We start from the raw sequence: 25168 nt of genomic DNA, 5'->3' as shown, positions 1-25168 counted from the left end.
TGCTAACTCTCTCTCTCAAAAAAAAGGATGTTCACAGCATCTTTATTCATTATAAGCCCTAATCTGGAAAAAATCCAAATCAACAGGAAAATGGTTATATAATTTGTGGTATATTCTTACAATGAATCATTAGTCAACAATAAAAAATAACATGTTATTATACATGCCACAACTTGGATAAATCTTTAAAACATTCAGGGTAAAAAAAAATCAGACATAAAAAGTACATAATATATGATTCTATTTTTATAGAGCTCAAGGACAGGAAAAAGAAATCAGAGATGCTACAGAGATGGACAGCAGTATTGGATATAAAAGGGCTGGAGGAAATTTCCTGTAAATATGGACATTTTATAGTTTTTGACTGGATTAGAAATTATATAGATGCATTCATATGTCAAAACTTATCAAACCTTACACTTAAAAATCTGTGCACTTCACTCTGTGTAAATAATAATAATACAAGAACTCTTTAAAAATATTAACAACTAATTTCTCATTAGAAACTATAGAGGACATAAGTCAGGGGGATATAGTAAATTCAAAGTAATAAAAGTAAAAGATGGTCAACGAAGAATTCCATGTCCAGCAAAACCATCCTTTAAAATGAAGGAAAATCTAAGACTTACCCAGATAAACAAAAACAGAGAGTTTGCCACTAGCAGATCTGTACTGCTTGAAATACTAAAGGAAATCTGTCAGGGTGAAATTAAAGGACATTAGACAGTAACCAAGTCCACATGAAGAAATAGACTGGTAAAGGTAACTATATAAGTAAATATAAAAGGCAGTATACATGTGTTTTTGTTTGTAACTTTTTTTTTCCCATGGTCTATTTTATTTTATTTTTTAAAAAGATTTATCCATTTGTTTTAGAGAGAGAGAGAGAGAGCACACAAGCAGGAGGAGGAAGAGAGGGAGAGGGTGAAACTCTCAAGCAAACTCCTTTCTGAGCACGGAACCTGATATGGGGCTCGATCTCACGACCATGAGGTCATGACCTGAGCTGAAATCAAGAATTGGTCACTTAACCGACTAAGTCACCCAGGTGCCCCTCCCATGGTCTATTTTAAAACATAACTGTGTAATGTAATAATTACAAGGCTTCACTGATGGCTTTATAATGTATAAGTATGTAATTTGTATGACAATAATAGCACAAAATGGGGAGAGAATGAAGCTATATAGGAGCTAAGTTTTTTACAATATTGAAATCAAGTGGGTAATTATCAGAACTAGATTGTTACAAATTAGTAAATTTGTTGTTAATTTCCAGGGTAACCATTAAGAAAATAAGTCAAAAAATATTAAAGAAACAAGAGAATTAAAATGGTGAACTAAAAAATATGTTTAACACAAAAGAAGGCAGTAATGGAGGAATAAAAGAACAGAAAAGACATAAGATATATAGAAAACAAGTAACAGAATAGCTGTTGTAAGTTCTACCTTATTAGTAATTACATTAAATGTAAATAGATTAAACACTCAAGTGAGAAGATGGAGAGTGGCAAGATGAATTCAAAAATATCATCCAATTATATACTGTCTACAAAAGACACACTTCAGATTGAACGCCAAAGATAAGTTGAAAATGAAACAATGGAAAAAAGATACACACCATGCAAACAGTAATCAAAAGAGAAGTGTCTATAGTAATATCAGAAAAATAGGTTTTAATGAAAAAGTGTTAACTAGAGACAAAGAGAACATTTTAAAATGATAAAAGAGTCCATCTATCAAGAAGACATAAAAAGTATAAACATAGAGCTCCAAAATATATTAGGCACAAACTTACAGAATTAAAGAGAAAAATAAACAATTCAACCATTATAGTTAAATATAAAAATACCTCACTTTCAATAATGGAAAGAACGATTAGACAGAAGATCAACAAGGAAATAAAAATCTTGAACAACACCATAAACCAAATAGACCTAACAGATATCTTTGGAACACTAACCCGTAAAACAGCAGAATACATATTCTTTTCAAGTACACATGAAGCAGTCTCCAGGACAGACCATAGGTAGGGATTGAAATCATATAAAATATATTCTCTGACTACAATGAATTGAAATTAAAAATCAATAACTAGGAAATTTGGGAAATCCACTAATACATGTAAATTAAACAACACACTATTACATAATCAATGAGTCAAAGAAGAAATCACAAAGGAAATTAGAAGATATATTGAGATGAACGAAAATGAAAACATGACATATGGAAATTTATCGGATGCAGTGAAAGCAATGCTCAGAGGAAGATTTATAGCTATAAATGTGTACATTAAAAGAGAAAGATCTCCAATCAACAACCTAATCTTCTACCTTATGACACCGAAAAAGAAGGTCAGGCTAACCTGAGAGCAATGTTGACTACACTGGAATAAAAAAAAAAAACAAAACCTAAGAGCAAGTAAAAGGAATAAAGTAATAAGGACTAGAGTAAAAATTAATGAAATGAGAAATAGAAAAACAATAGAGAAAATTAACATAATAAGTCAGTCAGAGAAAGACAAATATCATATGATTTCACTCATATATGAAATTTAAGAAACAAAACAGATGAACATGATCCACAGTAAGAGGAAAGGGAAAGTGACTGCTAATAGTTACCAGATTTCTTTTGGAGGTGCTGAAAATGTTCTGGAATTAGATGCACAACTCTGTGAATAATCTAAAACCACTGAAATATACACCTTAAAAGAGAGAATTTTACAGTATGCAAGTCATTTCTCAAATAAAAAGAATGTTATGACCATTTAGATTAGGTTTTTTTTCCAAAGTAAGCACTACACCCAACATGAAGCTTGAACTCATGACTCCAAGATCAAGAGTCACATGTTCTACTGACTGAGCCAGCCAGGCACCCCTGTCATGACCATTTAAAGAACAACCTAGAAGCATTTAGTTATAGTAGATATTTGTATGCCTATGACTCCACAGGCTCACTCCTGTCCATATACCTCTGGTAATCAGATCCATAGGGACATGTGCATGGGGATGTTTACTGTGTTGTTTTTGACAGCAGGATGTTAGAAATAATCTAAAAGTCCATGATTCGGGAAATAAATAAATGAAATGTGGTGGATGCATGCTATCAGTTAGCAGCAATGAGCCAGATGGACATCTCGCCCTCTAAATAGATCATAGAAATAGTATTGAGTTAAAAAATAAAAAGAAACAGAACAAGACCTATAGCAAGTACCTTTTATGTAAATTAAAAATACATAAATACAATATATTTTTCAATGATGCATACAAATACAAGAATATAGCATCTTAGGATGGCTACCAGTGGCAGGAGAGAGGACTGGGAATAAGGATTCAGGATGAAGGGGGAAGTAATAAAATAAAATAGAAGCAAAGCCAAGGACATGCAAATGTTGATAATGTGCCATGACTGAGAAGTATAAATAATTCAACTCTCTGCCCCTGAGGTCTAAGGAGAGAAAGAGAAGGAGGAGGACAAGAAGGAAGGATGGAGGGAGGAGAGGAGGGCAGAGAGAAGCTACTCAAATACGCTCCAAAATATTAAGAGTGTTATCTCTAGGAGGTGGGCTTGTGGTGGGGTTTATTTCTCCAACTCTTCAAAAAATGGGAGGGGGTATTTTTTTTGTTTGTTTTAAAAGGTTAAGAAATGGTAAAAGTCTAAGATGGCTTTGAGTGACTTTTAAGGGCACCCTGATGCTGTAGACAGCCAAAGGATTATAACCAGTGCCATTCCCTTAGGTTGTTAAAGTGTATTAAAAATGACTGCCCTGTGAAGTGTAACCCATCACTGCCTCTCTCCACTCTTATCAGATCTATTCTAACATAAAATTGACATTTCAAGGACTCAGAGAGTCACCAGTGACCTGGATCCCACTCAGCTGTAGTCAAATATTGTCATCCTGCTGAAAGAGACATCTGGTAAGTCTCTAGCTAGTCTTACAATAAGGCCATGTTTCAAAAGTCAGAAATCAGTTAAGAGAGGCTCTCCAGGACTTAATTCAAAACCAGTTGGAAGAACTGGATGGGATTAGCAAGTGTCAGGAATCTTGGAAATTCTCTCGGAGGACATCTTGTACATCACTTGGCTCTCTGCTGGGGCAGCACAGTAACCACCAACATCACTGGGGTCCTCCTGTTACTACTTATAGATTCTACTCGGACCAAGATCCGATACCACCAGTTTTAGTGCTGGAGGGTATGTAAGGAACCCTGGATTTGGTACTTTCTAGGATCTCACTACGTCAGCTTTGTGCCCGGTTCTATGAATTGGTACCCAGGTCCTTGCTACTATAATTCTATTTCATTTCCCTTTCTGATGCCCCAGTTCTCCCTTGCTTCTCCAAGCCCTGCTCCCTAACACTAGACCTCATGACTTCTTAGTGTTGACTGGCTTTCCACCCCATCCTGGCAGAGCTAAATAACTTCTAATTCTGGCGTCACCTACTACTGGGTTGACAGACTTATAACAGGATGACAGACCTATGCAAAATATCGCAGGAGCAAGAGTGGCCCCAATGGGTCTCTGATGGAGGTTGGAGCCCCAAATGAGTTGAGCCCCGTGAAACATGCTAGGAACACAAAAGGTATGAGTTGGGCACAGGGGTGGGGGACACACTTTAATCAGTGTTTTGAGCAGGAAGGAAAAAAATGATAGGCCCACAGCTTCGGACAGATGGTTAATGTTAACAGATGGCAGATAGAAAGAAACACTATTTTTATTTTTGCTATATTCTTCAACACAGTGCCATAAAACTAGGGATAGGCATATATTATTCAAATTTTCAGAGAAGTGCAAAGAAAAGAGTTCAATTTTAGAAACTACAGATTGAGTAACAACTTATTGTTACAATAATAAAACAGGAACAATAATGAAACCCAACATGTATTGAAGTATTACACGATCAGCATGGTGCTAAACGTTTTCCATCCAGTATCTCATTTTAATCATCACCTCAAACCCCTAAAGAAAGTATTATTATCCTCATTTTATGGCTGAAGCTGAGGCTCAGAGAAGCTGAACAACTTGGCTTAATTCACAATTAAAAATAGCCAGGCTTTCAACCCAGGTGTGTTTAACGCCAAACCTGTGCTGTTCAAATTCTAAAACAAATTGTTTCTGACTGTGTAGAAAATAAAGTGCTCTCTGTTAGGAACCTACGTGAGTTGATTAAGAGCCAATCGTGTCAGACTAAATTGGAACCACTTTATTGGAAGGTTATACCCACAAAGTTCAGGGAAGGCAAATGCTCTGCGATGTCGTTGTGAAGAACAAAAGAAGAAAAGCAGCTTAGTGAATGACAGACTACACACACTTGTAGCTGGAATGATCATTTCCTAAAAGTGTCTCCCAATCAGTAGAACAAACCTACTCACCAGGAAGTCTTCAGTGCCCGGCTGAAGGACCCTGGATTTGCCTGGTCCCATTCAATAATTTTATCATGATGATTTGAATAAGGTATATATAGTATGCTTCTCAGATTGCAGAGGGCACAAGAGATCATTATTATCTTAGATAAGAGTGCAAAATTTTTTTCCAAAAATCTCATCGAGCTGGAATGATGAGTCACAACAGACAAGATGAAACTTATAAAGGAAAAAGATATAAAATCTTTTATTTGGGTCCCTAACACCTTTTAGGAAGACATTGGAGAGAAGTAGCCAAACAGCCATCCTAGGGATGTATAGTTAGCTACACATTCAATCTGATTATACGATTGTTAAATGTAAAATAAGTCCAGAATGATGTTAATAGGGTCAGGATAAACAGACACTATTCCTTCCATCCTCGGCATTGGACAACCAGTTTGGGTTCTGGAAATATTTTTTGAGTGGTTTGTTTCAGTTCTCAGTGTAAAACAAACCACTCAAACTTAGGAGCTTAATAAATTTTATCCTTATCTCTCATGATTCTGTGTGTTGATTGGTCTCAGTTGTGTGGTTCTTCTCTTGATTTTGCTCGGAAACTCTCTTACAGTTGTGGTCAGTTGGCAGCTGGGGCTGAAGTACTCTAGAGGCCCTTGGGCAGGAACATTCAAGATGGCCTCGTCACTCCTAGAGCTGACGCCTCCGTTCTCCAGATGGCATCTTATCTTCCCAGGCCTTTCCTCCCCAGCAGGGCAGCCAGACTTCTTACATGTTGGCTAGCTTCCAAGAACACAAAGACACTAGGTGTCAGGCTTTCTTAAGGCTTAGGACCAAAACTGGCCCAGTCACTTCTGCCCATCCAATGTCTGTCAAAGGACAGCCAAAACTCAGGATGGGAAGGACTACACAAGGACATAAATACCAGGAGACGTCATTCACTGGAGGCCATCTTTGGAGTCCACTGGAGCAGGACAATGAGGTTTATAATGAATTTTATTTTAAAATTTATATATAACATGAAAGACAAATACATTTGGGGATTTTAGCACAGACATTATGTTTTTTTTTTTTTAAAGATTTTATTTATTTTTTGACAGAGAGAGAGACAGCTAGAGAGAGAACACAAGCAGGGGGAGTGGGAGAGGGAGAAGCAGGCTTCCCGCTGAGCGGGGAGCCTGATGCGGGACTCGATCCCAGGACCCTGGGACCATGACCTGAGCCGAAGGCAGACGCTTAACGACTGAGCCACCCAAGCGCCCCCAGACATGATGTTTTATAAGTTCACAAGGGTTGTTTCCAAATTTTGGGAGGACTGTGTACAGAAGATGGCTTAAATATATCCTGTATGGCTCCAAGGAACAAGATTAAGACTGGAGGTAGGTTTCAACTCAATTGCTAAGTATCCAATTGTAAGGGGTATGGAGAGAAGCTTCTGTCAAAGCAGGAAATACTAGATAGCCTCCAAGGCCCCCTTCAACCTCAAAATCTAAGTTTCTAATTACATGCCTCCTCCTGTTAATTATTTCTTAGTATATTAGTTCTATCTCCTCAGCCAGATTTTAGATTGAAGAAGCTGGACAAAAAAAGAAATAGAAGATTTCTGGACTAGCTTCTAGTGTTAGCTCTACCAGCAGTTAGCTGCTATATAACTTTGGGTAAATCACTTAATGCCCCTGGGCCTCAATTTCTTCAACTGGAAAAGGAGGGGTTTGGATTGTAACTTCCCTCCCAGTGCAAAGTGAGGATAATAAAGAGCAACTTCGATTCGGTTACTTTAAGAATAAAGTGGACATGAAACTAGATAAAGTACTTTAGAGAGTGAGTGGTCTATTGTCTGTGCTTAATAAATATTAGCTCTTGTTATTTCCATGATGATGATGATGATGGTGATGATTCTATGATTTCCACGTATACAATAAAATCTTGAATTACTTTAGACCTTCACTTCTTTTGCTCTGCTGAATGGCGATCAGGAAGTAACTTAAAATTATTGCTGATCTAAGTTTTCTCAGCGGGTAACTAGGTGCCCACCATGACCTTGGAAAGGGCAAACCTTTGATTAATAATTGAAATGAACCTGAAATGGTTTGGGCAACAAATGTGTTCTCTTGCTCCATGTCAGCAGAGGGAGCCAAAGAAAAGGAACAAATCCTTTCTCAGATTAGGTGCCAAACAGCGAGACAGATCAGGGGCTTTTAGAGAAGTATCTTTAATCACATTCTCCACCCTCATTTTATAGATTGTGAAACAGGCCAATGGAGGAAAGGGGACTTCCTAAGGTTACCAACTAATAAGTGGTAAGACTCTCAGAAGAGCAAGCCTGTGTTCTCTCAGTCCTGGTTCCTGGGTCTTTGACTCGTGGTCCTTCTTAGGCTACCATATTGCTTTCTTGCTCTTCAAGGAAATCAGCTGCAGATAACTGCAACTTCAGGCTTCTCTTTTGCCTAACTTATCTGATAGCATAGTCTTTGGGTTCAAATCCCAACTCTGCTCCTTACTAACCGTGTGACCATGGGCAAGTTACACAGCCTCTCCAGGATTCAGAATCATATTTTTAAGTGGTTATAATAATTACACTTATTTCAAAGGGTTTTGGGGAGGAGCAAATGAAACAATGTAATAGAAAATGCCTCATAAGGCATTTCACGCCTTGAATCCAGGAGGTGCCTTAAGAGATATAAGTACCCGTTTTTGTCAAAATAATTTTATCTAAGTGAATTGAAAATGGATAATGTAGGTCCCAAACTCAGATGCTTCCAAGAGCTAGCCATTTAAATAAAGCTGTCTGGATATGTAACAACAGGGACTTCTAGGGACTGTGGCAAATCACAGAGTTCATGGCCACGGGAGACGACTTTTACCGGGAGCAAAATTCAAGCCCACTGTTGTCAAATCTTCCGACACGTTGAGAGAAATTGGAAATCTGGATTTTTATGTGCAGATCTCTGATTTTCAAAAATATTGTACAGGCCAAATAAAATCCAGGCCAGCAGCTTGTTATTTTAAATTTAATTTTAGAGCTCCATATGCAGCAGGCTCACAACACACTAGAATTGAGAAACTCAGCCCAATAAATGCAGGCGAAGATATTATGTCTCTCATTTGGAGTGCCAATAATACGAACCCACAGGAATGTGTTTCCAAGGACCTTACTCAGCAAACACACTGAACCCCCGAGGATTATTTTGCAATCTCTAGAATATCCTCCAGCTTTTCTTGGTGACTTCAGATTTTCTGCCCACTCCATGGCTGATGCCATTTGAGTTGCCAGAGTCTTCCAGCCTGACTATAAATTATACATTCCACACTGATATAGTTTTTTCTTTACAAGGTAGAAAATAACATTTCACAATTTTATACATAACATTCATTTTTATTTAACAGCTACCTTCATTAGATATTCATTGAAAAGAGGCTCGTTGTAAGCAACAACTAGGTGGGGGGAAAGGGGTCGAGTATCTAGAATTTTGTATACCAAACTTCCAATACACATGAAGAATAGCAATCCTTTCGTTCCAGTAAACAACAACAAAATAAACTGCAGGCATATCAGAATAGGAAAGAGAAGATGTAATGGTAAATAAAAATGAAAAAAAGGGGAGGTATCAACTAGCAGAGTAGTTGGATCCAAACTGATTAAAGATCCTTGAGTTGTTTTCACTCTTCCACCTTAGCAGGCTTCAGCCCCATGCCTGATTTCCAGAGAGTATCTCCACCACTATCTCCCTTCCTCTGGGAGAAGAAAGGCTGATTGGGAAAAGTTTCGTTTTCATGGTTTCACTGACTTGCAAAATGTACTCAGCCTGGTAGTTTTATTTATAGGTTGGTGCATTTTGGTGCATTTCAAGCTACCTTTCTGGAGATCGTGGGAAGATAGTGCCCTGAGTATAACCTTTTGTTTAAAACGGAGGTTTCCAATTAGCATGCCAAATGCGATCATGTTGACTTGGTTATATTAGAATTTGTTTCAATACTGCAAAGAAGCTGTTTAAAAACCAGCCCAGGAATATTAAGAACCAGTGCTGGGCCAGCTCAGTGGGAGTGGCACCAAGTTAATGAAACAAGGAGACGGTGAGGCCCTGGGGGTTGGGCTGGGGGCTGAGTGAGACCACCTAGAAGAGGGCCAGGGCATTGTCCTGTGGTCCAGAGGAGAGGCACAGGTCTAGGGAGCAGGGGAAACCAAGGCCCTAGAGAGACAGACAACGTGCCCTGCCCTCCCCCACTCATTTTAATATGGAAAAGCCAGTGTGATGCTAGAAGAGATTAAAAAGAATTTTACATTAAAACGTGAGTCTAATTTTCATGAGACAGCAAAGAGTAGTGGAAAAAACACTGGGGGCTGAGCTCTCCTGCTTGCTGACTCTGGGGCCTCGGGCAAGCGGCTTTACCCGCGTGGGTTTTAATTTTACAATTCACAAAAGGAAAAATTTAGAAGATAAAAATCGAAGGATTCTTCCAAGTCTTATACAGTCAGGCATTTTCCCCCAGCATTTTATTGGGAAAAATTTCAAGTCTATAGAAAGGAATCGAACTAACATCCATATACTCATCATCTTGGTTCTCAACATTTTGCTGTTTGCTTTAATTTTCTGTTGCTGTCTGTCTGCCTGTCTCCAACCATCTAGCAACCATCTATCCTCCCATATAACCACAATATCACAGTCACATCTAAGAAAAATGACAATATCTAATTGTCTATATCTAATATCTAACTTGTATTCATATTTCTAATTATACCAAGTTCTTGCACTCGATTAGGTTTTTAGCCTTTAACATTTTAAGATACTAAACTCTTTCTTTTTTTTAAATTTATTTACATTCACTTTCGGAGCACTCCAGTTATTTTGAAGAACACTTCACACTTTTTGGACACGGCTGTTTCCTCGTCGTGAGATCTTTTTATTTTTTTTTTAAGATTTTATTTATTTATTTGACAGAGAGAGACACAGCGAGAGAGCAACACAAGCAGGGGGAGTGGGAGAGGGAGAAGCAGGCTTCCCACTGAGCAGGGAGCCCAATGCGGGGGCTCGATCCCAGGACCCTGAGACCATGACCTGAGCCAAAGGCAGACACGTGACGACTGAGGCACCCAGGCGCCCCCTCGTCGTGAAATCTTGCGTGTTCCTCTATCCCTATGTTTTCTGTAGGCTGGAAGTTAGGTCTGGTGACTTGGCAGATTCAGGTCAACACCTCTGGCAAGAATGCTTCTGGGGCAATTTGTGTTCTTCATATTGATTCGCACCAGAAGCCCTTTCATGTCAGGTCGTCCCAGTATTCGTGATGTTAAGTTTGATCCCTTGGTGAAGGTGGTGACGGCCAGGTCTCCCCAAAGTAAAGGCGTATTTTCTCCTCCTCTGTCGTCAGTAATCTGTGGGATAACACTTTGATGTCCTATGAACAAACCTCTTACCCGACTATTTTAGCACCATCAGAATCCTTACCTGAATCCTTTATTATGTTGGGTTTGTGGGGATTGCCTCATTTTACCCTCCCTTCTATATTTATTAGCTAACATTCTTCTGTAAAGATGAACTTTCCTTTTATTTTTTCTTCTCTCTCTCTCTTCCTCTCTCTGTCTCTCCCTCTTTCTCTCTCCCTCTCTCTACCTCTCTCTCTCTCTTCCACTCTGCGTGTGTCTCTCTCTGCCTCCCCATGTCGTCCATTTTTCCTTCTTCCTCTCCTTCATATTACTATGGTCTCATGAATTTCCTTTATATTTAATTTGTAATCATTTACTCTCTTTATTCTTTTTGATGTCCAAATGGTCCCAAACTTGGCTAGGGGGAGCCCCTTTAAGATGGATCTTGTATCCTTTTCATAAGAACACATTGGTTTTTGAGTTCCTCCTTGCTATCTAGCAATATAAAATATTTCTGATTCACTTCACATTTGCCCTCCCTGGATCTGAATTCAACCATTCTCCAAGGAGTCCTGTTTCCTTTTAATGGAGAATGATACTCACATCAAGAGCTGGGCAAGTAAGTATGCTCATTGCAACTAAGTGTCCTTACTTATAGGTCTTTTCAAGTGAGCAAAGCTAGGAAATGTATGTATATATTATACACATACTATATATATATTCAAGAATTCATATATTCAAATTTAATACAGAAGCCTTTTAAAAAATTATTTTATTTTCATTTATTTTAAATTTTGATTTAAAATCTTGATTCCTAATAATATTTAAAGTTTTGATTCCTAATAATATTACTATATCTACTTCTTTGCTTTTTCCTACAATATTTATATATAGTTTCAGAATTATAATGTTAATATTCCTAATACCCAATAAACATACTAAAGCTTTAGATGCCACTGAATTCTTTTTGTTCTTAGAATATATCCCACTAAGGGATGGTCAGCCAGGGTCCTCATATCAAAATTTACTTGAATCAATTCTTTTCTCTGTGTGGTTATTTTATCAATACAATATACAGCTAGATTCATTTGTTTTTTATTGCATTCCAATTTAGATTTGCTTCTTTCTGTCCCCTTCAATTTACTTTTTCAAGTGTCTAAGACATTCACATGTCCCCATACTTATTCCTTCCACCTCAGTCCCACTTCTCCCCCTTGTAGGTTTTAATTTCTGATTTATTCTTCCCGTGTTTCTTTTTGCAAAATACACACACATACTTTCTGTTCTTTCTGCACAAAGAATATCCTACTGTATACATTCTTGTACCTTGCTTCTTTTACTCAACAATATGTCTAAAAGTTACTGCAAATCCATTCATAAAGATCTTCCTCATTAGTTTTCATGTATCACCAGGTATTTTCAGAGGCATATTTATGAAACGAGACATCGGGAAGCAAGAACCAAAAAGTACCTGACACCATGATAGAAGATTTTAAAATTGAAAACCGACTTTGAGATCCAGTGAACCAATTTCCCCACTTTACAGTTGTGGCCACTGAGACTAGAGGGGGAAAATGACCTTCCCCCACCTTTCTTTCTACACTATATTATGTGACCCAAATCAGAGTGGCTATCTTTTAACATGTGGCTATTTTAGCTGCAAGGATCGGCCCAGGGATGAACATACGACCTGATCCAAGCCACTGAGAGTACCTTTTAGGGGCTGTAAAAGTTAGAACTAGGGCAGGGGGAGTCTTTTCCTCTCTGGTAGCAAAGCTCTGAGCATCAGAGCCTGAAACTGCTGGTAGCCAGATCCCCTGTTGAGCAGAGAAAGTTTATCTGTACTCGGAAAACATAAAGTCAACAAGTAATGATCAAGAGAGGACCTGACGGGGCTTGAGTCCCTATGCATCATAGGCCAGCTCCACCTTCACCTTTCCCACACTGGGACCTGAAAAATGACATGACCATCAGTGGACTAACTTACCTCCCCAAAAGGTGGGGGTGATGATAACTGGCAATAATTGTAGTACCAAAAGAATGTAGAGTTAGAAAATAGCCCAGCACAGGAACAACAGGGAAAGACGGGGTGTCCGAGTAAGAGTTTCTGCCGTGCTCCATAGTTCATGGTTCAAAATGTGGACTGTAGCTGGAGAACTGTTTCTCCTTCCCACTCCACGCCAGCCCTTTACTCACCAGCAACGCTGGGGATTCCAGAAAACGCCTTGGTCTCTCCCCCAGAGGGGCTACCCACAGAAAGGAGTTTGCCGGTTTCCCCTATCCAACCTCCCCATCCTACTTCCGCTTTGCTAATTACTTACCAAGAAGGCTTCGAGAGCCAGGAGGGTTTCGATTGTCTATGCCATCTTCACAACAGTGACCTTTGAGTTAACAGAACCGCCTTAAGTTGGTTGTCTACATAGTCTGTTTCATCGAACAATCACCAATCTCCCATTGCCTGCCCCAGTTCTGTGGGAAGTGGAAGTTTCATCTTTTACAAACTACGGATATTGCTTGCTTTCTTTTTCCAGAAGGGGGACAAAGGTTTAGCCTAGCCTTAAGTCCCAAAGGAAGCAGAGCTTTGTTTCAGTGGTTTTGATTTGAAAAATCACCCTACCCCCTCCCATCCCTGCCCCATTGAGTCACCCAGCGGTGCTGTTCAAAAAAGATCCCACCAAAAGCTTCCACATACTGGGGCCTTTGCATTTCTTACAGATGAAGGGTCTTCTGGCCATCATACCCTGGTTCTTCCTAGACAAGAGGCATAACTCCATTTGGGTAAGTCACTGCTGCGGGCTTGAGCATGGGCATTTTCCTAGTGATGAGACCTCAAAATTCTCCAGGATTTTAGGTGAAACGTTGACCACTGCCTGCAGGAAGATCATAAAGAAGTGGAAAACACCACTTTACACATCAAACCCTCGATTATAATATTAATTTGCAAAACAAATTCCATGAGCTTCAACTTCTGCATCCATAAGATGAAGAAAAAGAATGCCTACCTCACACGGATGTTCTGCTCAGGGAATGCTGATTAAGTGAATCACTGAACTAATTAATTTGCTGAATAGAGGCATCAGAGTTCTGGGTTGCAAGCAATAGAAACTCAATAGAACTTACTTAAAGAGAAAGGGAATCTACAGACAAGACACCAGGAAGCTCACAGAACTGGCCAGAAGCAGAAGAGCCAGCCCAAGAGTGTGGGAACCAGAAGACAATGAAGGTCTTGCAAACAGAAAAGAGTCCCTTGGGTTCCGACGTGCCCCACTGCTGCTGGGCCTTCAACACCACGTCACCCCACTCACCCAGTGCTACTCTTCTGTGGGAAAAATAAAAATCGAAATAGGTCCCATTCTACCTGTCTGGGTCTCCTAGCTTCACCGCATAATGCTTGAAAAATGTCTGAATGTAACCATGTGAAGGAATTACTGCAATTTTGAAATGACCATTTCTCCCACATCCTGAGGAATTCGTTTCAAGTTGAGTCTACACCTGTAAATCTGCTTCTGCCAGGGACTGGAGCGCTTCTTCAGTCAAAAAAAAAAAAAAAAATGATGGAGGGACAGACATGTCAATGGACAGAAAGATAAATAAAAAGATAATCTCATTTAAAAAATAGCTGAAGGAAAATATGTCTCAGGCACCTGACTTAAGCAAGTGAGGACATTTGGACAATGACTTCTACTCTAAGCGTTCTGGCACCCAGGACTTGGAGGAAAATGTGATGGATTATGTGGTTTTAATTTTCCTTCTCACACCAGAATTTTCTCTCTAGAGACAAATGTTTTCTGGCAACAATCTCATGCAGAAGATTTTCATTTGGGTTTGACATGCAAGGTGTTACATGAGCCAGTAGACAGTATTGCCGGTTACGATTTCACAAACCCGGGAAGGTTTTTGAAATGGATGAACCTCACGTGAAGTATTTTCTGAAGGCACACTGTATCTCGGAAATGTTTCCGACAGCCCCCCAGAGACAGGGCCCACGTGCGGTGGCTCCTCCAAGGTCGCCCCTGCCCCCCACATGCAGCCTGCTGGGTCTGGAAGTCCACCCGCAGCGGGCCTCCCCTTTCCCAGGTCAGATGTGCAAAACCAATCTCCAAATATGGCCCCGAGGTGCGGCAGGTCCTCCATGGGCTTAGGCCTCAGACTCCAGACAGGAGAGGGCAGACTGCCCCTCCGTTCTGGAAGGTTTAAAACCCAATGTGTTCTCTTGCCCAGACAGCATAGCCTCAGCAGCAGGAGTATCTGCAGATGGAAAGGTTTTTTTTTTTCTTCTTTTGTCTTTCTTTTTCCAGGAGCTCAGCGGCTGCCCCAACTCCCATACCATAACAGAACCTCTGTTACCTGGGACGCAGTCTGCCAGCATCGTGGAGGCTTGTCAGAAACTGCATCACCAAGGGTGGGAAGGGCACAGAAGCCAAGAGGTAAGCCCTACATCTTTACATGACACAGGAGAGAGTTGCGGGAGGCACTGGGAGCCTGAGAACCGCAGTGAGTTTGAATGCTGATAAAAATGACCAAAATGCTGGAAACCTCAACTTCATTTCAAAAGAAGGTTTGAGACAGGTGGGGTTTGTTTTTTGTTTTTTTTCCATTTTAGGAAGAGATCAAGATGAAGGCACAAATAAAATCAGGTTAGTGAGATGAAGTGTGTCATCAAAGTGGTTTTCCAGAAATGCATGCCACGTGATCCCGTCCGTACAAGCCGGCTGAGCCCTGCCTGAAGAGCAAGCCAGCTCTCTGTGCGGCTGGGCAGAGAGGGGGGCTAGGGTGAGGTGTGGAGAAGGGGCCCGGACCCCGAGCTGGAGAAGGAACAGCAGAGGCCTGGATGGACAGACGACGTTCACCTTTCTTGGAAAGGACCATGTTTTCTCATGCTCCATCTTCAACAGACTGAACTCTACTTCCTCAGGAGCAGGTGTAGACCTTACCGTCCCGGATGCTTTCCCTGCTGCAGCCCCGTACCCCCCACCCCCACTTGACCACCCCCTACCCGGACCCCATCCCTCTGGGCTCCCAGAACACTTCTCACACCTGTCATTCAGTGAGGCCAGATGCCTGCCTCTTACTGAAGGAACATCAGTCACAAGAGCACATGGAAGAGAAGATAAAGTGTTCATGCTCGCCCCCCCCCCCCACCCCGTGACGAGGAAGAGGGGCAGGGAGGTAGAGGATTCTCCTCTCCCTGGAATCAGATTGTTCCTAAAACTAGACCTGAAGTTGTCATTATTTCACTCAGGCCAGAGGACCTAGATGGACGGTGGGATGGGGGGGGTCAGGCCTCCCCTCTTCTTGCCCCCACACCCCATACTCCTCCCATTTCCAATTAGCTCTAGCTGTTCCCTCTGTGGCAACAAGGCCAGGTCCCACCCACACTCGCCATGGCTCCCCCACCCCCCAGAACCCCACAAGCAGTCTAGGCCCAGTGTCCCTTCTCCTCTGGTGCAGGTGACTTTCATCTGGTGTGGGGACAGAGAGCCTAGGGGCATGGGCAGAGAGTGTGAGGGGCTCATGGGAGGGCCAGCACACTGAGAGGGAATCAGAATTCCTGGGGATATTCCAGGGAAATTCAGTCCTGGCAGCCAGGGGCTAGGAAGTAAAATCTGGAAACTTTGTCTTCAATTTACAAGTGATGATAATGCCCCTGAGACTAACATCTGGATAACAGAGCATATGCACGTGCACACACACACACACAGAGTATTTGACTCTTACACCAAACTGATGACATACATAATTATTATCTCAACCTTACAGACCCGGAAACCCAGCCCTAGGGAAGTGAAATGACTTCCCCCAAAAAGGAGCAAAATGCTTAAGTGAGGTTTGAGTCTTCTGCTCCCACAAAGTATGTTGATGATAAAACAATCCATGAATTTTAGCAATTATTTCACATGCTGAAGAATTAACAAAATAAACGTAGAAAACATAACATAAAGGATTTACCTGTGTAAAAGCAATTACAATTAAGTCCCCCAATGTGAACTAATAACAGTCAAACTCAGTGTGATAATGGTTATAATGAACCATGTCTGATTAATAAATTTCTTAGATATTATTTGATTATTATAATCTAAGACCTATACACTTATGATATTATGCACTTCACAGTGTCAGCTTATAATGTTCTTATATTCCCTAAGAGATTAAGGTAAATCAATTATTTTATAAGGTTTCACAGGCTTATCGTACTTCACAGGATGAGATATAAAGCAAATATAAAAACTTGTCTTTGCTTCACATTGACCTTGCATTCCAAACAGGAAGGACCACAGTATCATATGAGGCCAATTGGTATCTTTATAATTTGGCTTTTAAGATTGAATTCCTAAAAGGAAGGCTCTCAGCACACTCAAAAAATGAAGTTAGGGTGGGTGGTCAAGACTGAATTTACGTACACCGCCACCAGGTGGAGGCAGAGTGCCATGGGTTGTGGAGTCGGCCAGGGTCGCTGGAGAATTTGCTAAAATTGCAGATGATGGTTCTAGGTTCAAGCCCTAGAGATTTAAAATCATACATGTTTCTATTTCTTATTTATTAGAAACATTTGCTGAAATAGCAAAATGCAAACAAACTATTAACAAACATTTTAAATAGCACTTTAGAGGGGTTTTATAAATGAGAAGTACAGTTTCATTTTCCCCTTTACCTCTTAAGGTTCCTTTTCTCACACATACTTTCCAAAAAAATTATTGGCTCCTCCTTATGTTGCTTTCATGAGAAACCCCTCAAATCTCTGGATTGTTTGGCAAAAACTTCCAAAGCTCCGTTTCAGGCTATGACCTATCTCCCTGTCTCCCAGCTAGTGCAAGAACAAATGGTGAAGGACATTTGGAGGGTGGTGATGAGGAAGGTGATGGAGAGTGACCAGCTGTCCTGGTTTGTCCTAATCCGTCCCAAGAAAACCAAAAAATACATATAACTTTCCATTTCAGACTCTCTGCTCAAGGACCTTCATTTCTTTCCATTGGGGAAAAAAAGGCAAAATACCCCCACCCCTTGCTGAACCCCGCAAATTCCAGGTAGAAAAGCCCTCCTTTAGCGTGAGTCTTTGCTGCTGGGCCAGGGGAGATGCTTTACGTTTTACACGGAGGCAGGCTACACAGAGATGTATAGATATGTGTGGTGGGCCGACCACGTCGTGTAAATAGAGCCTTTAAGAGGTCTCTGATGAGGCCGCCCGGCCAGGCGGAAGGGAAGCAGGAAGGAAATCAGCTCCAGCCGACAGAAGATGGGATGCTGGAGCAACCAACGGAGGCTCCCGGAAAGGATGTATTTAGCTCAGCTCTGTTAATAGCCGACCCCCTTGGATCTCCTCAGGAATGGATCAGGGAGAGTTCTCAACAGTGAATCTGGAGTGAAATAACACAGACAGGTTTATAACTGGAAAAGAAGAATCTCTTCAAGGAAGTGACCTAAAAAAGGATGACTCGAGGGGGATTTGATGAAAATGCTAATGGTATTTTGTGAATTGCTTTCCTGCGCAGTTTATATTCATTATATTCATTTCCTGTATTCTTTCATGGAATTGGTTCCATCATAATTCCGCTTTTCTTTTGGACAAGAATTCTCTGTCCAGTTTGTGTTCTTGGGCACCTGGTACTAACAAACCCTTCTCCATACACCTGTCACCTACGAGCACCTATTAATGAGGAAACGCTCTTTAAAAATGGAGATTTGGTAAGAATTACCTTCAAACCCTGCAAAGAAGAACCCAGAGATGCTGACCGCGGAGGCAACGTCACAGTAGGAGGGCAGGGCCATCTCGCCCCGAGGCCCCCGGTGGGTACAATGAACAAAGGCAACACAATGGCACAAACACTATTAGAACAACACATTTATTTATTAAATCTGAGGCTGGGAAACTGAAGACAGCTGAGAAATATGGTTGAGTTCCTAGCTTGGTGATGAATAAGCAGGCTCTAGTCTACAACTGCACAGGTGCAAGACTGCCGTATGTTACGTAAATAGCTGTGGGGCCCTTTAAGAAAAGAAATGGTGTGAAGACAAAGCTCTTTTGTACTACTGACTGAGGCCTACCTGATCTTCAGAGAATAAAAGAAAGGTCACCTGGATAGAGTTGCCAGATAAAATACAGGATGCCCAGTTCCTTTTAAATATCAGATAAACAATGAAAATGTTTTGGTATAAGTATGTCCCAAATACTGTATAGGACATACTTATACTAAAAGTACTATCCGTTGTTTACCTAAAGTTCAAATTTAACTGGATTTTTATTTGCTGAATCCGGTAACCCTAAACCTGGGAACAAGAGGAAAGACCTGCGAGATGGGAGTGATGTAGGGAAGATGTTAGGGTTCGAAGCCAAAGGCCAAGAAAGAAATCTTGAGACGTCTTTGGTGCAAAAAGGTGGTTTTATGAAAGCACAGGGACAGGACCCGTGGGCAGAAAGAGCTGCACTGGGGTCGTGAGGATTGGCCCATTATATACTTTCAAGTTGGGAGGGGGTTAGGGATAGCATAAGTCTCTAAGGAATTTTGGAAGCAAGGTTTTCAGGACCGTGAGGGGGCTAGCTCTTTTGGGGAAAAGGTCATTTATTGCCATCTAATAAAACCTTAGTCATGAGACCCTTCAGATGTATATCAGTGGGTCATATGCTTGGGGGATGATTGCCAACATGTATCTTGGGGGGTAGAGATAAAGGAAATTTCTAAAGGAATTTTTATATGTTAAAGTAGACTTACAGGATCCTGGGGGTGGGTAGTGGGGCTAGGATGGCCTTTTGCCCTTAGCAAAGTGTCAACATCAAGGCAGTTGAGTCCCTGGAGGAATGTCACTCTGCCTGTTTCAGGGACTCGTCAGTGGGCTGTAGGGAGTAAGGAAATTTAATAATTTCTCTTCTGCCTTTGTTTCCCACATCAGGAGGGGAGTGTTGTCACTAAGACAAAGGAACAGGAAGTTGGACAAACATCAGCTTGCCCAAGAGGAGCAGCTCCATCGTCAGAGAGCCCAGGAGTGTGGAGAAGAAATGTTGGATTCCACGCAGAAGCTTCCAAGAGCCCCTCCAAAAAGCTTCAACGTTTTCTGGTTTGCTTGTTTATGCTGGAGTGAATGATCAGGCATTGAAAACTATTTTATTGGCTGTGTTGGGGCATATAATGTTCCCTTTTAAGTAGTGGAAGGCCGGCCTTTCAAAAGAGGTGACAAAGTTCTTCTGATTAAAGACCCACACAAAGGAAAGGAATGGGGAGTGGGTGGAAGGATGAAAGAACAGGAGGGAATAATGGAAAGAGACTGCAGCTGATTTCTAGAAGGTGGGGAGCAGGTGGGTGGAGAAAGAAGCAGGTGGAGCTTGCAGGGGGACCTAAATTCAGAACACCAGGCACGCCAGAGGAAAGGAAGTGGTCTTTGTCATCAAGGAGTGGAAACCTACAACCCCCGGCCCGCACCAGCAGCTGGCAGAGCGTCCCTGGCCAGGGGATCTGTGCCGGAACTGAAAGGGAGAGGGGTCAGTTTCTAAGACTAGAAACCGCAGGTCCAGCTGAGGACAGGAGCAAGTCATCTGGGCTGAAAATAGTAAGAGTGATTGAAAGTCTGCAGAGGGAGTGATTGGGACTCAGACATCTTCCTCTGCCCTCTGCCGGGGACACTGAGTGCGGGCCCAACCCCAGCCCCAACCAGGGGAGAAGTTTCCTCCCCAGAGAAAGGGAATGGCCTCAGAGGAAGGACCTCCACGTGCCTCCCGCCCTCTGCCCCAATACACAAACATAACTCACAGAACTTCCAATCAGTTTACTTATGCCACAATCTTAAACATAAACAGACAACCAAGGATCATCAACCATTGAAGGGAATTTCCTACCCTTCCCGGGAAGCCCCCCTCCCCTACCTGAAAATGACCAAAATAGACAGGGGAAAAAAAGAAAAACAACTATGTGAGGGGCGCCTGGGTGGCTCAGTTGGTTAAGCGTCTGCCTTCGGCTCAGGTCATGATCCCAGGGTCCTGGGATCGAGCACCGCATTGGGTTCCCTGCTCAATGGGGAGTCTGTTTCTCCCTCTCCCTTCTGGCCCTACCTCTCTCCTTCTCTCTCTCTCTCTCTTGCTAACTTTCTCTCTCAAACAAATAAATAAAATCTTTTTAAAAAATAAGCCATATGAACAGGTAATAATGCCAAATACAGGGGGAAAAAACTTTGAAACTTCTCATTAGATCCTTAAATATGCAAGAAAACATTACCTACTCTTCCTCCTGTTAAAAAGAAAAGCAGCCCCCAAATGCAAGCATTTATGCTAGGCCCTGTCACCAAACTGGGGCTTAATACCGAACCTAATTACAGTTTCAGCCTCCCCTAGAAACGCAGTCTGAACTGGTCAGTCAGGAATTTTCTGGTCAGCTGCAATGAGGTCAATCTGTCACATGGGCCTTCTCCATCCCCCAAAGGAAGATGAGGTAATTCACCTAATGAGACCCCCGTCCTTTCCCCTAAGGGAAGATGACTTGGCCTGAAACAGTCCTTTCCTTGCTTTGGCTAGTAACTTCTTGCCCCAAACTCCTTCCTGTGAAATCCTCCCATTTTGTCCAGCTCCGGGGAGCATCTCTCTGCTTGCTGGCTGAATGGGATGCTGCCCCATTCATGAGGTGTTTAAGAAAGCCAATTAGATCTTCCAATTTACTCGGGTTGAATCTTGGTTTTTAGCATCCCCCCAAAAGAAAATACAATTAAAGTGAAACAACTGTAGAAAAAATACTCTTGGAAATTTTAAGCATGTTTCCAAAATAAAAACTCAATAGAAGGCTTAACCTATAAAGAAAGGGTCTCTCTCCCAAAGTAGAACAAAAAAGACAAAGACGTGGGTAATACGACAAGAAAATATAAAAGCCATAGAGAATCGATTCAGGAAGACCAATATTCACATAAGAGATATTTCAGAAAACAGAGAACCGTGAAAAAACTATCAAAAAATGATACTGAAAAATTCGCCTAACTGAATCATAAGAGCTAACATGTATTGGGTGTTTCTTATGTGTTTTATAAATATTAACTCCTTTAATCCTCCCAGGAACCCGATGAGGTAGCTACTATTATTATCCCATCCTACAGAGAAGGAAGCTGAAGCGCAGAGAAGTGAAGAAACCGCCCGGGGCTAGGATTCAAACCTGGAGCCCACGCTTGGGAATTCGGTGTGCTTTAGTCTGGGTTGCCCATGGACCGCACAGGTGTCCTCGCTGCCTCTTCACCCCAAGTGCAGCTGCAGGCAGGCAAGAATGAGGGAAGGGAGGGAGGGAGGGAGAGAGGCAGGAAAGGAAGGAGAACAAATACAGAGCTCGCCTAGGCTGGCCCTGGGTGCGTGACAAATTGCTTCTCAGCCTCTCAGCCACCCAAACCCGAGGAAGTAGGAGACTTGATCTCCCGCCTCCCATTTCCGCTGGTCGCGCATGCCCCTGGGCCTTCTAGCCTCCCCCTCCCGGGCCCTTCGTGGCTGCTCCATCCGGCCTCCCAGGGGCCGCGAGGGAAGCCAGATCACGCTGCAGCAGTGGCAAGAGCCCACAGTCCCCCAGCAGGTGGGCGCGGGCCAGCGGGGCACCCAGATGCTCCAGGGGGAACAAGGAATTCCTGGGGCCGGTGGGGGGGGCAGGCCGAAAGGCAGGTGGCATGAGGAATGAGGAGAGTCCTGTTGAGTCAGGCCTGCCGGGGACAGGATGCCTGGGAGCCCCTGCCACTGAGGGCTTGGTGTGGACAGAGACAGAACGACGATGGAAACCTCCACTTTGAGGCAACCCCCCTTTGAGGCCTTGAAGAATGTCGAGGGGACGCCAGTGATCTTCCCAGACGGCCGTCAGTAAGTGGCAGCCAGGAGAACTGGGGGAGACCCACCGGTGGATAGGGCACCCTTCCCTAGGGGAGTCCGGAGACCAGATCGCTGACGACAACAGCTTTAATACAGCCAGAACCTCGCTGAGCTGCTGCCCTGTGCCAGGACTACTCCAAATACTACATCTGTGTTATCTATGTTCATCCTCACAGCACTATCACCAGGCTCTCCATGATTTCACAGACAAAAACGCTAGCACAGAGAGGATCAGTCCCTTCACCAGCACCATAGCTGGCCTGTGGGGGAGCCAGGGTCTGAATCGGGGCCATCTGACCCTGGTGTCAGGACGCTTCACCATCGCAGTGATCAGCCAATAAATGAAACAGGCTTCCCACCATGTGAAAATTTGGAACACCAAGAATAAAAAGATGATCCTACAAGCTTCCAGGGGAACCAAGTGCAACAGAATGAGAATCAGAATGGTACTAGTCTTCTTAGCAGCAACCCTAAACAGTGGGGAACTAGTGCAACAACTTCAAAATTTTAAAGATGATACATTTTTAACCCAGGATTTTACATCCAAATTGTTGATCAAGTATGAAAAGAGGATTAGACTCAGCAAAATGAACGTTCTTTCTTAGAAAGCGACTAGAGGATATGCACCAGCAAGACCAAGACGTAAGGCAAGAAAGAAAGAGGAAGACGTGGCCTCCTGAAAACAGTAAATCCAACCTAGAACCATTAAGAGAAGATGCCAGGTTGGGGCACCTGGGTGGCTCAGTCGGTCAAGCATCTTCCTTCAGCTTGGATCATGATCCCACGGTCCTGGGATGGAACCCCACATTGGGCTCCCTGCTGAGCAGGGAGCCCGCTTCTCCCTCTGCCTGTGCTCCCCCTGCTTGTGCTCTCTCTCTCTCTCTGTCAAATAAATAAATAAAATCTTTTAAAAAGAAAAAAAAAAAAGAAGATGCCAACTTGATGACGGTGTGGCAGGACTAGAGAAGCTCCATTCCACAATAGAGCAGGAAGAGACAGGGCTTCATGAAGGAGCTTCCAGAAAAAAAGGGGACCCAATAAGGATAGAGGAGATGATGGAGCACATGACAAGAAGATGCAATCTGCGGTGCATAATATTTGCAGTTATAATGATGCAAACACTAACTATGGATATAACTAAAAGCCTGAGAAAATTTGGGGGAGAGGATGAGGAGGGAAAAGTGGAAATATCAAATCTTCATCTCGTATAACATTTATAAATTTAAAAATTGCAATATATGCATCGTCTTTAAACATGGGAAGGTAACTGCCAGAGAAAGCTGAGAAAATTTCAAAGCAGTTCCCCTTAGCAAGAAGACTGGCAGCTGGTGTAGGGCTGGGCAGGGAACTACTGTTTTGTATTATAAGCATTTTAGCACTATCTAATTTCTTAATTATGTATATACTTACTAATTTTTTTTAAAAACCTTAAAACTTCTTTTTTAAAGAGGCAAGCCCATGAGAGGAATCCATGCAATTAAGAACACAGCTCACGGGACGCCTGGGTGGCTCAGTGGGTTAAGCATCTGCCTTTGGCTCAGGTCATGATCTCAGGGTCCTGGGATGGATCAAGCCCCACCTTGGCTCCCTGCTCAGCAGGGAATCTGCTTCCCCCCTCCAAGTGTGCATGTGCTCTCTCTCTCTCTCTCTCTCTCTCAAATAAGTAACTAAAATCTTTAAAAAATAAAAAAAAAACAACTCAGGGATCCCACAGGTTCTTTCCCCAATTTTGCTCCATGGCACTTGACCAGCTCTTCGTGAATCCCCATCCTTGACTCCTCACCTCTATCTCCAGTTTGCACACCATCTTTAGTTTTGATTATCTGGTATATCCTCCGGTTCCCCATTCTGACATCCACCATCAGCTTGCTTTCTGTTATTGAGTTTGATATCTCAAACTCTCGCTTCCTCCCCACCCTTTCCGCCTACTTGTAACACAAGTGGCTGGGAAGCGTGGCTTTAATCAAACAATTACAGGTATCCCCCGCTTTTTGAAAGTTCACGTTGCGCCACTTTGCTTTTAAGAAAAACCGACATTGGTACCAGGTTTTGCTGAACAAAAGAAATCCACGGGGGATTTTTGTTTCTACCAAAAAGGGGGGAAAGCAAAAACAGCCTTCAGCATTTGTGTTTGCGGCGAGCTGTTCCAGAGGCAGGGCGCGCTGCGGAGCAGCAAGAGTGGCGCCACCAAGCGCCTTCTTCGGGAACTACATGCAGCGTGTCAGCGTCAAGCTGTGGCAGCTTTGAAGTGTGTGTGAGCAGCTGTGCTTTTCTCAATTTATTTTGCGCTTCCCTTAGCAAAATGTGTCCTAACATATCAGAAAAGCCTAAAAAAGGTTAATTTTTAAGGCATGGGAATGCTCATTTTTTCCACATAAATTAATGGTAATTGTTTTTTGGTTTTCACCATTTCTGCTTATGAAAGATTTCACAGGAAGCCTCTCTACTTTCAGAAAGTGGAAGAAACCTGTAAGAAAATACAACCTGTTGTAATTTTGTGACTCTGACCAAATCACCTCACTTCTCAGATCCTTTGTCTGTGAAGTGAGGGACTGAGTCTAGATGATCTTAAATCTCCTTCTACCTCCAACGTTCTATGGTTTGTACCCTGAACGTAAGGCTGAGTTGGCAGAG

General features: G+C 42.3%; 2 long non-coding RNA genes across 3 annotated transcripts in view; both read right to left on the bottom strand.

Annotated features, from left to right (window-relative positions):
* LOC144382887 (uncharacterized) overlaps positions 1–25168 on the bottom strand; it is a 114932-nt gene that overhangs the window by 25849 nt on the left and 63915 nt on the right. The gene's annotated exons all lie outside the window — the stretch shown is intronic.
* On the bottom strand, positions 10237–12985 carry LOC144382756 (uncharacterized). Its single transcript, XR_013450148.1, has 2 exons — positions 12916–12985; positions 10237–10728 (listed from the first exon to the last, which is right to left on the bottom strand). It is a non-coding gene; the product is annotated as an uncharacterized LOC144382756 (long non-coding RNA).

Source organism: Halichoerus grypus, chromosome 8 (assembly GCF_964656455.1).
Source record: "Halichoerus grypus chromosome 8, mHalGry1.hap1.1, whole genome shotgun sequence".
NCBI lineage: Eukaryota > Metazoa > Chordata > Mammalia > Carnivora > Phocidae > Halichoerus > Halichoerus grypus.
The sequence above is the reverse complement of the archived record's forward strand: the minus strand, read 5'-3'. Positions and strand labels throughout refer to the sequence as shown.